A 17,111-nucleotide genomic window follows, 5' to 3' on the forward strand; every position below is an offset into this window, starting at 1 on the left:
CTGTGTACCACCGGTATTATGTCAAAGTGTTCATTATAGCCTGTAAGAGGATATAAATGGTACAAAGCAAATGTGGTGCGATTTGTTTACTAACCTATGCTGACGCAGACAGGGTACCTAGCTAACGTTACACTAGCTCGGACCTGCGGCTGTTTGCTTCATAATGTTCGATTTAGATTTATTGCTGATACACAGCTTCTCCACCGTCTCAGTTACTGTAACTAACATGACCCACATAATATACAATAGACTACTCCAGCAAGACAGAGTAGTGATGTGCGACCACTTAATTCCTATACGATCCATACCAGGTAATACCTAGGCTGGTATTGCCGATACTGATACTTTTTACATATTTTATTTCTAGTTTAATGTGACCTCCCCCCTCCTGTTTCTGTATTTATGAGAGAAATAAGGAGTAGGCTGTAGCCTTACCAATTCAAAATAGCTGCATAATGACAAGACAAACTACTGTCATATTCTTTAATTATAATAAAAATATCCTGCTCAGAACTGCTGCTTTATAACATCATCCTATTATTGTGACAGACCTCAGATGTTTAGCGGTGTTGCCAAAGTATTTCACTGTCTTTGCACACACATCACACAGAGCAACATTACATTCACAGCTAAAATACAGCCAGACATGACTGCTCTCTCCTCTGCCTCTCTCTGTAACCTCATGTCTTCCTTCAGTAGCTGAAGCAGCTCATCCTCTCTGTCCCTCTCTTTCTCGGCTGGCTCTCCTCCTCCTCCTGGTCACCCACTGCAGTACTTGGCCCTGGTGTGTCCTCAGGGATAGAGGCAATTACGACAGGTGGGGTGGTGGAATGCCTCTGTCCCAACACCTCATCCATGAGGACAAACCAGGGCCAAGTTGCAGCAGTGGGCTTCCCCCCTACACCCTCTCCTGACCCTGGACGCTTGCAATCCTAAGGCACAGGAAATGAATCATGGTAAAGAACAGTAGAAAAACAAATTTCAGCAACTGTGTTTAACGTGCTTGACTAAAATGAATGAAATGAATATACAATGTACGAGGTAAATGTATGTATTATATTAAAATAGGGTTGTAAGATGAATGCGGTTATATTTCCCTTTATGCTGCACAGTGAATGATTTATACAAAAATGTATAAAGAATATATCAATTTCAAATTATACATACTTTGTATTTTTTATTTTTTTTTTTTAATTGTCCCACTTTTTTTTCCCCTTGGAGGGAAGTCACCTTCCCCCACAGGCCCATTTTCTCCAAAATTGTACTAATCACAGAGAAACAAAAGATAGATAAGAAAAACCTTTATTTGTCCCACAGTGGGGAAATTGCAGTACATGGTGAGTGTGTGAAGACAACAAAAGGCTGCCCCAATTACTGGTTGTCTTATTCTTAAAGGCTTTGAATAGGATGGCGGCTCAATTTAACTGTAACTTTAAGTACACGATGATTAAATGCAGATATTACAAAAGGGCTATTTATACTTTAATTACCTCCAAGCCACGTTGGCAGAAAACTTTGCCCCGGTGAAGAGGTGGTCGCTCTCCCCTCAATTTAATAAAGAGGGCAGTTTGCTCCCTAAAACAAAACGACATGTTCACGTAAGACAAACAGTAAGCAGCATAAATCGTAAAATAACCTAGTTACATTAACCGTGTACTATATCCCAAGATTTTTGTAACCGTTACTAACGTTAACGGTGTGAAAACCAAGCAGGGTTCACAACCCGTCTAACGTTAAGTGCTATATTCATGTACATAATATTAAGTTTAAGTGATATATAATATCGCGACAATCTCGGTAAGACGCAGGTCTGACACTGAACCTCTTCGATTTAAAGTGAAGACGTTAAAGGCTTATTTTTTAGGTTGTAACTTGCCCAAACAATTTGCATTTAACGTTAGCACATCAGTAACCTCAGCTAACGTTTAACTTAACTTAACGTTAGCTCGCCAGTTAATCACTTAACTCACGTTAACTTCTTCCACAAAACTATCCTTTAAACGACACATTGCGCTTTTATGCCTCTTGTTATTTTTACATATGTGTAGTTGGCTTTTGAAGTGAGTTGAAAGCCAATACTTACATTTATAGGTAAAATCCGGGGGGCTCAACTCCACAGCCGACGCCATTTACGTTGGGACAATCAACCGGTGTGCAATGAATGTCGGGATACCTGGGGCTGCGAAGGATCCAACTGTTGGATCCTCCAAACGGACGAAAACAAGGCTGCATTTGTCGGCCGCATTTGAAGGAGCCTTCGAAATGGGACAGCCTAGTCGCATCGACTGTGACGTATTCGGTCTTCAAATACAGCCATCGAAGGATGCGGTCCCTTAATTGAGACACAGCTAATGATTTTGTTCTGTTTTTACTATAAACACGGCAGGAGGAAGGCAGGGTGAGCTGCAGGGCATATCTTCTGAAGATCCCCACCCTGGATTCTGCAGCAATATCTGCCAATTAAGTACAAGTAACAGCAATTTATAGCCTGTCTAATACAGTAACAATAGTGAATAGGAATACTTAACATTTAAAACAATCTTCCTACCAGATTGCTGGAATACAGTATTACCAACTAGCGTTTTGGCGGTGATGCAGTGATACAGAGCAACACAGAAATTATCACATATATATTTTATATATATTACAAGTATAGATCAGACATAAGTGCCCTACTATGACCCTAAAGTCAGGGGGGGGGGGGGACACTCTGCTCATTATCAGATGAAGGAACTGGTCTTGTCTTCACCATTTTCATGATTTTGCACTGCGGTGCCAACAACTAATACATGCCATGTATGTTAAAGCATTTAATATTGATGTGCATTTATCATTCAGTTTTAGGATTGTAATATCATAAGCCTAATTTATGCAGTTTAAAAACTGGCACACCTCTTTATTTAGCTGTTGTTTGCTGTCACCTTTATCTCCAAAAATAGTCTAAACATCAACAGCAATATATTCCTTTCTATAGCGCTTTGCAGCTTGTGCATATTGTCACGTTTGGTGTGGGTGAGGCAGGTTGGAGGACCCAAACGCAGGACGCAAGGCAGGAAGAGGTATAGTACAAAGGGGTTTTAATAAACAAACAAAAGGCGAGCACACTTACAAACTGAGTGGCTGATGACAGAGTCCCAAAACAAAGGCTGTCCAACAGAAATCCAAAAGGGTGAAAACCAGAATCCAAAACTGAGCAGGGTAACAGGAAGACACGGTGAGTAAGGCTGGAGACACGAGACACACTGCTACACAGGGTGACAACATACAATGACCCAACAAAGACAAGACAGAAACACCAGATATATATACACACAGGGACTAACGAGCAGGGCGGGAGCAACACAGGTGAAAGACATGAGGCTAATGAGGCACAGGCAGGGAGAGAGAGCAGGGGAGAACAGAGACAGACATGCAGAGGGATAACTGGGGTAACAGACATGACAAGGGTTACCAAACACTAGACGACAGACAAGACAGACCCCCAAAACCCAACATACTATAAGGAAGATACTAACTAAAAAGTGCAACACAAAGAATGGCTGTCCGGCAGAGTGTGACACATATAACTGATTATCAGTTAAAAATATACAACAACATTCCTGCCTTGCCTTACTGGAATTAACCAGAACTCAGACAATTACACAAAAAGGTGGACACAGCAGCAAGAACAACAGGCATTATTAAGCTAGACTACAAACTAAGTAACCAACGCTTCTTATAGAATTAACAGTAGTAAAACATCACCATGGCAGACAACACAGAGATGGAGACAAACGCAAACAGATATTGAAGCATGAGGAGAGTTGCGCAGTTTTTGCATGTCCAATCCACTCAATCACATTGGGGATGATCAAAAACTAAATGACACGTAATATTTGTTATTCTAACAGCTTTCAAAGGTCAAGCTTATAATACTAAACTGCCGTTAAGAGGCTCACGTTACCATTCATAAGATGAATATGCCTGTTTATGATGCTCAGCTGAGTGTAAATCCTCTGTATTTGTTTGCCGGGGAGGCTTTTCTCATGACATCTTGTCAGTAGAGGGGCTGGTGTGATTAACTCTCCTTCCTCCATATTTTGAATGTCTTCCAAATGATCAGTCACGTAGGTGTCCTTGGGTGTCAAACAAATAAATCTTAACTGGTGTGCCGCTCCGCCACAGTCAGATATAAAGCACCATGCAAAACAGATATATATGCATACACGTTGTTACGTCAGAGAACATAAAATACAGAGAATGTTGGTTACATATTGTAACCCCAGATAGAGCTTTCACTATTGGGTTCATCCATGCGCAGTCCTGAAGATTTCTTCATATGTTTCATCTTGATGTGCCGTGCATGGGCCTCTCTCAGGTCAGCATATTGGGTATATAATACCGGAGTGACCAGAGATCCCAAATAGGTCAGCTTTTTTTCTTCAGTCGACGCTGGTGGGACCAGTCGGGCCCGCAGCTTAGAGGGCTACCCTTGTACTCAGAATCCAGGGTTACAGTATGTAACCAACGTTCTATTTCGCATAGGCTTCGCCCTCTAAGAGCTGTCGCTATTGGGATAAGGGCGAAGCCAGATGTAGTCAGTGCCCACAGGACCACCAGCGGTCATAAGCATTACCACACTAGCTTACAGCACCCTAATCACACAACACGATAAAAGACCACCAATAAATGTAGGTTATTGTTCTGTGTGGTCTCGAATCAGGGTCCTTCTGTGCAGAAAGCAAGCGTCACATCCACTACGCTACAGAAACTGCGATCCACAGCTCTTGCCGTCCGTGTTTGAAACAGAATGGCTACCACATCACTCCTCACACCTGCTGCTGTGAGGGAATTGGAACGAGAGTTACACATTGTAACCAGTCCTTTTTCTGAGACAAAAGAAATAAGATAACATGAGATTATCTGTCATAGAAATAATATAATCTCTTACCATTAAATCATCAAGAACCAAAATCTTATTAGACACAAAAGGTGTAGAGCTAATCAATAATAGATTTTTATTCCATATTGGACACTTTGTTTATGACATTTGCAGTTATTCCCTGAATACTCATTACATTGTTTCCAAATATTTACACTTTATTTCACCTGCTATTCATGTAATGGACCATGTCGCTACTGCACAAAGGAGCACAGTGTTTCACAGTTTACATCATGATATTAGCTGTAGCCCCTGATCAAACAGCGGGCTCTGTAGCATCTTATTAAATTTACAGCAGCGCTAACATGTCCCTGGTCTACTTTCATTTTCATCCCACATCCTCATCAGGTTTTCAGACTGACAGCTCTACGAAGAACAAAGGGGCTCATTAATCATTTAGAGGCTGGATGGAGAGAAACAAGGCATTTTTCTGCTTTTTCAGGTCATCTTCAGATGCAGAGAACGCAACCCTGCACCACCTCATGAGAGTGATGCCATGTAGCGACACAAAATCATCATGATGTCAATATACAATATTTTATTCAGTGATCTTTACCACAGGCTCACCCAGAACATCAGAGGAATGTAAACCACATGCTACAAAGTGCAGATTTAGTTCAGTTTAAATCTGCAATAATACATATATGTTTATATTAACAACTGATTAAATGTGTGGTGTGAAAGTTGTCATAGTGATAAACCCACAGAGAATCATCACCAACTCTACAGTTGCAGTACAAAGCAGATGTTGTATGCATTTCATATGGGAGTTATTGTAATGACCAGTTGGGTTGAAGGGTTGAAATCATGTTAAAATGAGGTACTCCTCTATCTTTTACGTATAAATATCAACTGAGGGAAGAGATACGGGACAAGATGAGGAGACTGAGGGTAAAGAAAGAGAAGGTGATGGAGATGAGAGAGGAAGGGCAGTACTGCCTACAGCATTATGTCCAAACAAAAACTGACCTGATCCAATAATTTATTTACCACTGAGATATATATGTTCCTAATAACAGTGGACCGTATGGCTCAATTTAATACCAGCATAATTATAGTGTAATAATATATAATTTTATAAATAAATTATTGTATAACGCACATTTTGTTTGTGTCTATGACAGTGTTATATTATTATAAAGGGTTATTTCATAGGGTTTAATTTAAATCCAAACTTAGAAACAAAGAATGAAATGAAATAAACAAGGTGTAAATAATTTGACTACATTTTTAAAAATACACTTTGGCAGGTGAGTCATGACCGAAAGCACGAGATCGCGGGTACAAGACATGGGTTTCCTCAGGCGGGTGGCTGGTGTCTCCCTTAGAGATAGAGAGCTGCTGCTCATTGTGTCGCAAGGAGCCAGTTGAGGTGGTTTGGGCATGGCCTGGTAAGGATGGCTTCTGGACGCCTCCCTAGGGTGGTGTCCCAGGCACGTCCAGCTGGGAGGAGGCCTCGGGGAAGGTCTAGGTGGAGAGACTATATCTCCACACTGGCCTGGGAACACCTCTTGATCCCCCAGTCAGAGCTGGTTAATGTGGCTCGGGAAAGAGAAGTTTGGGGTCCCCTGCTGGAGCTGCTGCCCCCGTGACCCGACCCCGGATAAGCCGGTGAAGATGGATGGATGGATGGATGGGCTTTGGCAGGAGAGTGGAGGAGTCACAGAGAAAGGGACAGGCACTGTGAGAGAGAAGTGTAGGTGGTGTCTGTACTGTGAAATCCCCTACAATCCACAGTACAGTCTGTATTTACAGCTTATACTGTGGATCACTCATTGCAACATTTAACCTGATTGGCATGACCAGTGCAGCCAAGGGGTTATGCAGTCCTAATAAAAGGAGAATTTATTTACAATTAACTCGGAAAACAAAGACATCGGGGAGAGCATGGCCAAAATAACAAAGAAAAGCATCTCATACCCTTCCCCAAAAAAGATGACAGGTTTCCAGGACTGCACTTTCTTAGTTTTGTCTTATAACATGTAGCACTGGATTCTGTGGCAAATTTGTCTTAACCACTAACAGGTCCTAACAATCACGTAGTTTGCTCAGCATGGTTCAGCACATTTAGTTGGGGAGAGAGGAAAAAGCAAGAGACCCCAACACATCAGCATGTGTTCTTTTACAGCAGGTGTTCTCCAGCCCAATCAGCCAACCCCCACCTGTAAACAACAAACTGAGCACATACAGGACAGCTTCTCCCTGAGGCAAGGAGGATAAACAGCAGAGTTCCTGAAGCGGCGAGTCATAGATTAACCTCAGTAGCTGCAGCTGTGTAGCTACACAGCTTTTTTCTCGACGTCGTGCTCCTTGCATCCTCCCCTTCATGTTTGCTTCATCATCATATGACTGACTTGTGCAAGCTCACATTAAAAAAGTTCTTAGAGAGCTGCTCATCTTTAAGAATCGTATCAGTGATTCTGTGGGGAAGTGCAAAGACAGAGAGAATAGAGACACAAGAATACATCGTACAACGGCTGAACTATTTAATTACAAATCAACAAAACAGTTATGCGCAGGGATCGTATGATCATGTCTGTCTAAATTATTGCCATCAAATATTTTATTCATATTTTTTCTACTGAAAAATAAAAATGTACTGTATGTAATTTCCATTAATAATTAAATATATGAACTGTGCCAGAAGTTATTGTTTTAAAAATGTATATGGGTATAAACTATAAACCCGCGACCCTGTAAGCAGTTGACGATGGATGGATGGTATAAACTCTAATTTACAACATTGTACATTGCTATAACACCAAATAGAGACTCAAGCTGTTATTTTGCCGATAAGATTCATCTGATTATCAATAAATGGAGACTGATTTTTATAGAATGGAATTGTCATGTTTTAAGCCAAGTATTGCGTACACTGAAACAGTATATTACCTCAAAATCCACCACCAGAGGGCGGCATAACTCCTAGAATTGATCTTGAATCCACCTTCAGCAGTGGCCAGCTCAGGCAAGCATTATTAATGTTCTGTAATGTCTGCTTTCCTTCATATTTTATTTTAATTTCACCTCTCCTCTCTCTCTCACCCTGTGCTGCTCATTTCCTGTCAGCATCATATATTTTATACAATATTGTTTATTTTAAGTAAGTAAGTAAGTTAATAACATAACCTATTATTCAAAACAGATGGACAAATTGCTTATATCTATCCATTGAGGAATCAGAGCCATTGATTGGCTTTTGCAGATGCAATTGTGTATTCAAAGAGTGGGCCGGTGCTGAGGTTAGGGAGCCAGGTGACAAAGACCGAGGGGACTGAGGGATGCTGTTCAGCATGCCCTTCACTGCCCTGTCAATGGATGCTTCACTTATGTAGAACAGAGTGGAACAGTTTAAGAGTGGCGTCTGTGTGCAATAAGGCCTCAAACAGATCGATTATGAATGTTGTGGCCGTGGCCAGCTGATCCGCACTCCTCAGCTCCAACCCCATCTGGCACCACTTACCTGTGGCTGGCCTTGAAGAAATTCCACGTTCCTGCTTAAAATCTCTTTTTGTAGAGGTGGGTTGAGGAAGTTCCCATTCTTGCGGTATTGCGTGCAAGATCCATCGGTGAGGAAACGGACCACTGTGACAGCAGGGAGGAGGTTGTTGACATAGGACAGAATGGGGCTTAGATGCACTCTTCACAAAATTTTAAAACCATTTCAAAAGTTTTTATAAGTTAAAATAATTGTATCAGGCTGCGAGAAATCCAAGCCAATATCGTCAATGATGACCATATTTTCAGTAACATCCAACGAGTCTCTCTGTCAACACTAGGTCGAATCCTCAAGAAAAATCAAATATACATGAAGCAACTGTATCGGGTACCATTTGACAGAAATTCAGAGAGTGAAACATCTGCGCAATGAATATGTGGAGGTATGTATTCATGTTATTATGGTGTGGTATTGTGCACTGCTCATAATGTCCTGGCACAAAAAAATACTGTGCAATAGATATTGAATAGCATCCTATTGTCTTTTACTGTGTTTCAGAGAGTCCAGCAAATGGATGCTGCATAAATTCAACATGAATTTATATATGTGGATGAGGCTGGATTTAACCTTGCGAAAACAAGAGGGAGAAATGTAATTGGACACAGGGCAATCACCAATGTGCCAGGGCAGCGAGGGGGTAACATCACCGTTTACACTGCTATTACACAAAATGGGGTCCTCCACCTCTATGCAAATGTGGGACCCTATAATGCAAATCTAATACTTGCATTTCTTGACAGATTGCACGAGACTGTCACAGCATTAAACCAAGTGGACCAGATGCAGTACATTGTCGTTCGGGACAATGTCTCATTCCACCGGGCTGCTCTGGTCCAGAATTGGTTCCATGAGCACCCTGAATTTGAAGTCTTATACCTTCCCCCTTCCTCAATCCAATAGTTTTTTTTCAGCATGGCGGTGGAAGGTATACGACCTGCGGCCCTATGACCGTTTGCCCCTCATTCAGGCCACGGAGCAGGCCTGTGATCATATCGAAGCAGCTTCTGTGCAGGGGTGGGTTCGTCACACGAGGCGACTCTTCCAAAGGTACCTTGCCAATGAAGACAGTCTGTGATGTGGATGAAATCTTATGGCCTGATCCAGACAGGGATGATGAATAGTTACAGTATTCTTGTTGCTTTTACAGTCAAAGTGCATGTACTTCATGCAGTAATTTATTATTTTTCTACAGATTTTATTTGTTTCATTGTTGGATTACTGTAACTGATTATGGTAAGAAATACTTCAAGTATTGAAATAAATACTTGAAATATTCAGTCTGCAGCATCAGTGTTGTGCAGTGCTTGGTAAGTTTATAGTAGGCCTCTGTGTGTACATTCTCCCTATATCTCAAACTAATCATGAAGAATGTTGTGGGTTTGTCACTTTTTTCATCTAAACTAGCCCTTGCATAACAATGTCTGGCCAAAAATCTAGCACATGCCATTTCCTAAAATTAGTTCTTTTTTTTACAAATGTGTTTTTATTTATCACAGCAGTGTGAAACTGGCTGCAATGGTGTCTGATCATTGAGGACTGTGTTGGTTAAATGAAAACAATTGCATTTTCACAAATATGTGTGTATGTTTGACTGAAGTGTGTAATTTTTCAAACAATCTAGGAATTATGCAAATTGAGTGTGGTGTTTGGATAATTGTGATTATATTTTGAGGAAAAAGAACCCGGTTTTCAAAATTGCATGTAAACAATTGGAAAACTGTAAAAAAGAAACAGACAGATCCTCATGACATGAGTGTTGAATATTTTGCCCACCAGAGGGAGCTCTGCAGCTTCCCTGTTAACAACACTGCCTTACCAGGAAAAACCACAAAAGAAAACAATCAGCTGACCAGAGTCTACCAGAGCATGTAGAAACAGGAAAGTGACAAACCTGATTGTAGACTTATTTCTGAAACAGTGTGGCACTTCTAAATATTCAACATAACGTACAGCAGTTAACACTTCCCGTTGCAAAATTAGCTATGGCGAGGAGCGCTAACGTCGTAATGAGTGGTTCAACTATAGTTTCTGGCGTATTCTAAATTTATCTGCAGTTATAGTCGGCGTGTTGGAAATGATTAAACTAGAGTGAAAATGTGAGCTGAACAACAATCTAACACAGCTTTCTGCCTGACAAAGTCATCAAACATTAGGAAAATGGATATTAAGACGGGAAAGGGGTCTACTATCCAAATTTTCAAAATCTCGGCTCATAAATCGTCTCTTTGTGACTTTAATATTGGCATTGGCATCAGCCCCCAAAAACCCATATCGGTTGGGGTCTACACTGGATTGTCATGGTTTCTAGATTTGTAGATATGAGAGATGCTCTTCTCAAAGTGATTGTCATCTCTCCGAATCAGACCAGGTATTCCTCAGAAAGTCCACCCAATTATTTACAAAGCCCACATCGTTTGCTGGACACCACCTCAACAGCCAGTGGTGGAATGACATGCGGCTAAACATGTCGTCATTGGTCATGTATTTGGCAGGGGCCCAGAGAAAACTACAGTCTGACATTGTCTTTGCATATGTGCACACCGGCTCAACATTGATTTTAGTGACCTCCGATTGCCATAATTGAGAGTAGTCTCCACCAACGTGAATAACAAACTAATCTACAGTAAATCACCCAGATTCCCTGGCTTCCCCTGCTGCTCGGGAAGCCTCGCCTCCAACGCGACAACTCAACTAAACTTATGACATTATATTACACCACTGTCACTATCACACTTGTGCGTGACAGCTAGCTTGCTGAACTGCTGCAGCTTGCACACAGACAGTGTAGCTGGTGTGGTGACTCTACTTCTACTAAAGGCAAAATTTTCTTTAGAAAATGATTGTGTGCTTGATGTTGAAATTAGGTGGTGAGAACATTTGAAATAGTAGAAGTAGTGAAACAGTTAAAATGGCAAAACATAAATCCTGAAAGAAAATAGCAGTTAAAATAGAAGTGCAACAGTTTAAGTTTAAGCACAGAATGAAGTTGAAGCATTAATTTAAATGGATCAAAGTTTAGGTGATAAATTGGGTTTCAGTTGATTAGGGATTCCTGACAAGATTCCTGTTTTAAGTGTAATCACTGAAAGCAGTCGAAGAAAATGGAGTATGAACGGCGGAATTTGTGGGGGTGAGAAAAGGATGTTATACATGCATACACATTGAAACACATCCTTAAAATGAATGAACACATAAACTATCAAAGAGGTTTTCAGCTCCTCCAGCAGCAGCAGCCCTACTTTTCTTGGAATTTACTAAGTTTTTGAGGGCAATAACAACTCTCCATGTGCTGTGACAATATTCACTACACTGTATCATTACATCAATACACTGTCTGACTACACATAGCCAATATAAAATAAAAGGTGTGTGTGTGTGTGTGAGAGAGAGAGACACAGAGAGAAAAACTAAAAGAGAAAAGTGAAGCAAGTTCAGTTTGTAGTTTTCTGCAAATTTCATGTGAGAGAGAAATGCTGACAGAGGGGTTAGAGAAATTGTATCCGAGTGTTTGTGTGTGTGCGCATGTGTGTCTGTGAAGGGTCCGCACAATGTGAGGTTCCCCCCTGAGGGAGCAAGCTGACAGAAACTGCTAATTAGACTGCTTGGTTTCAAGAAAGAAAGAAAGTGACAAAGAGGAAGAAGGAAAGTTGGGTGGGAGATATTATGCAACAGTTAGTGAGAGATGGGTCATACGGATCATTTCTAGGAGTGTGTGATTGTGTGCAAGAGGCAAGATATATTATGGCTAGTTAGTGTATTCGGGATGAGGCCATCAACCTGCTAGGTTAAGAAGATAGATACAGAAGATAAAGTTGGGATTTTCGCACTTTATTGCAAAACAAGATACAAGTAAGTAGAAAGAAACTATACCCTTGAAATCCCCATGTTGAACAATTACCTATACCAGGACAGACTTAACTATGCCTCCAGAATAAGTGAGTATGCCTATGGGTGAATTTGTTTCTTGTGTTAGTTTCTCTGTCAGCATCCAAATAACAATTGCAATTCCAACAATTGTTAGCTAATAGCACCAGACATTATTATATTTCACAAAAAGTGAGGAGAATTAAAATTTATGTTCCACTTTGATCCACACATATTTTAACCTCCAACTTCAATATAAAATATGTGGTTTCATGACAAGTATACACACATAAAAAGTCAATGTTTTAAATGATTGAGTCTTTTATTTTATTTCCCACGCCTACTGTAGCTCTTTGTGCCTTTAGGGAAAACAGAAAGCTTAAAGTGAAAATGGGACCTTGATGGATTGTTACAGATACAGTCACATGTGTTCATAATAAAGTTTGTATGTAAATGACTGCTAATGGACATACATTTTGATAAGCACAAAAGAGGAAAATAAACTAAATGGGAACGACATACACTGAGCAACTTTAATATTTGAGTAGTTGTGATGTACATTTTTACAATCAATTGCACATTGGACATTTTCATGGGCAGCAGTGACACATCGTAAGAAGCAGGAGGCTAAATGGGAGTATGAGAAAAAATGAAAAGAAAGAGAAAATTGGATGGAACCCTTTGTACCCATTCCCCTACTGAATTCTTTGATACGCTCTGCATTGCATAATGATATGCAAATATGACAAAATATGAAAGTTGTACTGAGTGGGAAAATCTGGTCTAATGCACTGTTTTCAGTCTTTAAAATGCCTTTCAAGCAGAATAATTATTTTGCCTCTTAAGAAACCCTCACTGAGTCTTCTCTTCCTCTTTCTCTGTCTGTCTCCATCTCTAACTCTTCGTTTTCCTTCGGTTTGCAATTATTTCCTCAGTCTGTCCACAACTTTTCCCCCGCCTTTCTTCCACTCATCCCCAAGAATGAAGAAGTCAGTCCTCCACAGAAGTGATATAGTCCAGAGCTCTTAAGTCAAAGTCACCTCCAAACCAGCTGCTCAGTCTGTACTACCATGCATTATTAAGAGCCAACTGTGTTTGTAAAAGCCAAGAAGACTCAGGGGGAAAGGATTTAGTGGACTGGAATCCATCCTAAAACAACTTCACCCGTAGCAGCTTTCCCATGCTGGCCAACACTAATATACATTATTCTCCACAACTTCCCATCATTGCTGCTGTGGCAATTTTGAGGAGCGATGAAGCAGAACAATTTGACAATTTCTTTTTGAGAATTTTTAAGAGCGACAGGGTAGTGGAAGGAGATGACACTGGGGTGAGGGGGGGAAAAAACACTCTAAACTGGCGAAGGCTCAAAGAGACTCGCTGTTTATTACTTTCTCTCACGTCACACTTACACACACAAACACAAATAATGTTTATACATTTACATACAAAAATGCATTCAAACAGTGAAGTTTCTCAATATTCACTGCATGTCCAACTTCTTTACCATGTGTTTTAACCTGTGAATTGACTGTTGTTAAAACATAATATTCTGTAAGCTCAAATAAACAATGGTTCCTAGTTAAATAGCAGGCTGGATACACAGTACCACTAAAAGCCTAAATCCCTGCATTAGCCTGAAACAGCCTTTAAATAAACATAAAAAACACAACAATTGTGTAAACACTGTTAGTTGTGGGTGTGACCAGCTGAGAGTCTATTGGCACCTTTCAAGGTGACACTAAAGGACCCTACACAACGTATGATTTGGGCTTGCCCCACACAAAAGTTAACTATGTAAGACAAATGTGGTAAAAACAAGGTGGTCAAAATGTGAGACAGATGCTTTGGTGACCAAAGACAGACATTACTTTTTGAATCCAAATGTTATATGATGGAAGGTGAGGTTTCATCCACCTAATTGTGATTCTCTTTAGGATTTGTAATAAACAGATTTTAACCCGTCTCTCAAAGCCCTCTGGAATTATACCAAGAGGGACTCCTTTGGGATCTTTGGGAATAGCATGATGGAACACTGCATCCTTCCAAAAGTTACTTCCTTTTGGACATTTCCAGAAAATGTAATGACCACAACGTTCTACTTTTTTCTGCACTTGTATAAGCTATTCAGATCTTTTACTTAAGCAAAAGTACCAGATCACCAATGATCTTCTCATGGCAGCTGACTCCGGACTGTGAACTATTCTCATCCTCCTTGATTTGAGTGCAGCCTTTGACACCATCGCTCATAACATCCTCCTTGACAGATTAGTCTCTATTGGTTTCACTGATACACCCTTGGACTGGTTTAAATCATATCTCTCTGGCCGCACTCTCTCTATCCTCCGTCACTACTGATGTTCTCCATGGCTCTGTCCTAGGGCCCCTTCTGTTCATCATCTTCCTCTTCCCCATTTCTTCCGTAAATTTATCTATTTATCTATAATCTATTTCCACTGCTATGCAGATGACACCCAGCTCTACCTGTCCACTAAACCTACCTCAAATCTCCTACCCACCTCCCTCTCTGATTGCCTAACGGAAATCAAATCCTGGTTCTGTTGCAACTTCCTCAATCTTAACAGAGGCAAAACCGAGGTTCTCCTCTTTGGCACCAAATCTACTTTGACTAAATCTGACAGTTTTTCTCTTACCATTGACAACTCCCCAGCTCCCCCTCCCTCCAAGTCAAGAGTCTGGGTGTGATCCTCAATAGCACACTTTCATTTCAAGCACACATTTATAATGTCACTCGGTCTGCATATTTCCATTTACATAACATTAATCGCCCCTGACAGTCTCTCTCACCCACTAGGACAGCCATTCTCAAGCAAGGTTGTGAACACGTTCACACACTGGGATGGGACCAGTGTGTGAACGTGTTCACAACCTTGCTCCTCTGGACCTCACTGGAACTCCTTCATATCAACACACCCACCAGAGCCTTCAGCCGCTTTCAGTTTTTAAATCCCGCCTGAAAACACATCTTTTTAAACTGGAATATCCAACGTGATCACTGTTTACCTGGTCACAGCAATCTTTTGTTTCCAATTGTTTATTTACCCTGATTTTATGCATTGTAATTATAGTCGTTGTTAAGTGTATCGATTTATTGCTATACTGTTGTTTTATTATGTTTTGTGAGGTGACCTGCAGTGTTCTGAAAGGCACCTATAAATAAAATGTATTATTATTATTATTATTATTATTAAAAAGCTCTGTTAAAAGTAAAAGTTTTGCATTCATAATCAGTAAAAATTTAATATTAGCAGTAAATGTACTTTAAGCCTTAAAAGTACAAGTACTCTGTAAGTAAAACTGGTCACAAACAGATGAGTAAAACCAGGTTTTCTCTTTGATTGCTTTATCAAGGAGAAGAAACTGAACACACACATAGACACACAAAATCACATACACACATACCTCCCTCTCAGCCCCGATATGGCCGAGATAAGGTGCCAGATGCCTTCCTTAAAAGGAAATTAACTGCTGTATCCGATTTTTGAGCCAGATGTAATTTAAGGATAATTAGCTCTCTAATCAACAGTGTTGGGCTTGTTACTCAGAAATTATAATACATTACTTATTACAGCTTAAAAAAGCAATAATATTACCTTAACTATTACTGGGTATTAAAAGTAACTCCCCTGAAAAAAAATGTGATGTACAATCTGTTCAGTAGCTCATTTCAGAAATGAATCCATTTTACAGGAACAATAATTAACCTTAGGACTTAACAACCAGCCAAACTGAAAACACTGCAACCTCTCAGACCAGATGATGCTGTACAGTATAAGCTATTTAACAAAATAAGAAACAAAGCCTCTCCCAACTTTTTAATTAATAGCATATTACAGCAACAAGGAGTATGTTTTTTACTAATATTATTACAGTAATGTTACATCAATATGTAATCCACTTAACCTTCCTTAACACAGGTTGTCTTGATGTTAAACACAATTTTAATTCTTCTAAGACATGAAATGGGCAAGTTAGTAATTCATAGAATGAACCTCTTGTGTACCATGTAACTACACTGTCATAAAGTGACCAATAGAAGTCTCTGTAACCATCACTGTTGTTCAATAGGGACAGTTTCTCAAATCTGAATACCTGAATATTCAAATATTCGAATATTTGATCGTTGGGTATGCATTTGATTTTGATTGTTTGGATTCGAATTTTGAGGGGTTTTTTTCCGCTTGGCTGACCTCCTCACACAGCAGTGAAAGTACAGTTCACATCAAAGGGAAAACAAAATATAGGTGTGGGAGCACTTTAAACTGAGCAATGACAAGGGCAGTGTGGCAGTTACGGGGTTTATTAATTAACAATTGTTTAATTTCATTACAGATCAAAATGTCAAATAGCCTACATCTTAAAATTAATCAGTAAACTGTAGGCTGCAACAAACAAACAACATTATGAACACATTGAAATAATTATATCAGATCCATTGTAGAAGAAGAACATTTAGTACGCTATAATAAAAGTTAAAAGCAAATCTTTCTACCTGAAAAAACTCTCATCCCGTCTGCTCTCCCTGGACCCCCACCCGGCTAAACTATTCACGGATTCTGCTCTGTACCTGCTCAGCTCAGCCTCTCACAGTCTGGACTCTCAGCTATAGCTTCCCCTGCTCTGCACAGCAGCCACCAACCCTTGTTCTGTACACATCTTTTCTCCCAGTCTGCCCTGCTCAATATCCAATACCTTCAACCCTGCAATAAATTCTCTTTAATCTAACTCCAGCTTCCTCTCTCTATTAGTCCTGCACTTGGGTCAACTAGCCTAGCCGTAACAAAGTTAAAAACAAAGTTTTTGTTA

The 17,111-nt window shown here is 40.2% G+C and overlaps 1 protein-coding gene and 1 long non-coding RNA gene across 2 annotated transcripts in view; both read right to left on the bottom strand.

The window, feature by feature from the left end:
• The window catches only part of LOC123978318, a 6,100-nt gene extending 2,846 nt beyond the window's left edge, over nt 1-3,254 (bottom strand). Inside the window, exon 1 of the long non-coding RNA XR_006826917.1 lies at nt 3,110-3,254. This is a non-coding gene — a long non-coding RNA (uncharacterized LOC123978318). The remainder of the gene's footprint in view (nt 1-3,109) is intronic.
• Nucleotides 1-17,111, bottom strand: part of cnih3 (cornichon family AMPA receptor auxiliary protein 3) — an 82,957-nt gene that overhangs the window by 44,250 nt on the left and 21,596 nt on the right. The gene's annotated exons all lie outside the window — the stretch shown is intronic.

This window comes from Micropterus dolomieu, linkage group LG10 (assembly GCF_021292245.1).
Source record: "Micropterus dolomieu isolate WLL.071019.BEF.003 ecotype Adirondacks linkage group LG10, ASM2129224v1, whole genome shotgun sequence".
Taxonomy (NCBI): Eukaryota; Metazoa; Chordata; class Actinopteri; order Centrarchiformes; family Centrarchidae; genus Micropterus; species Micropterus dolomieu.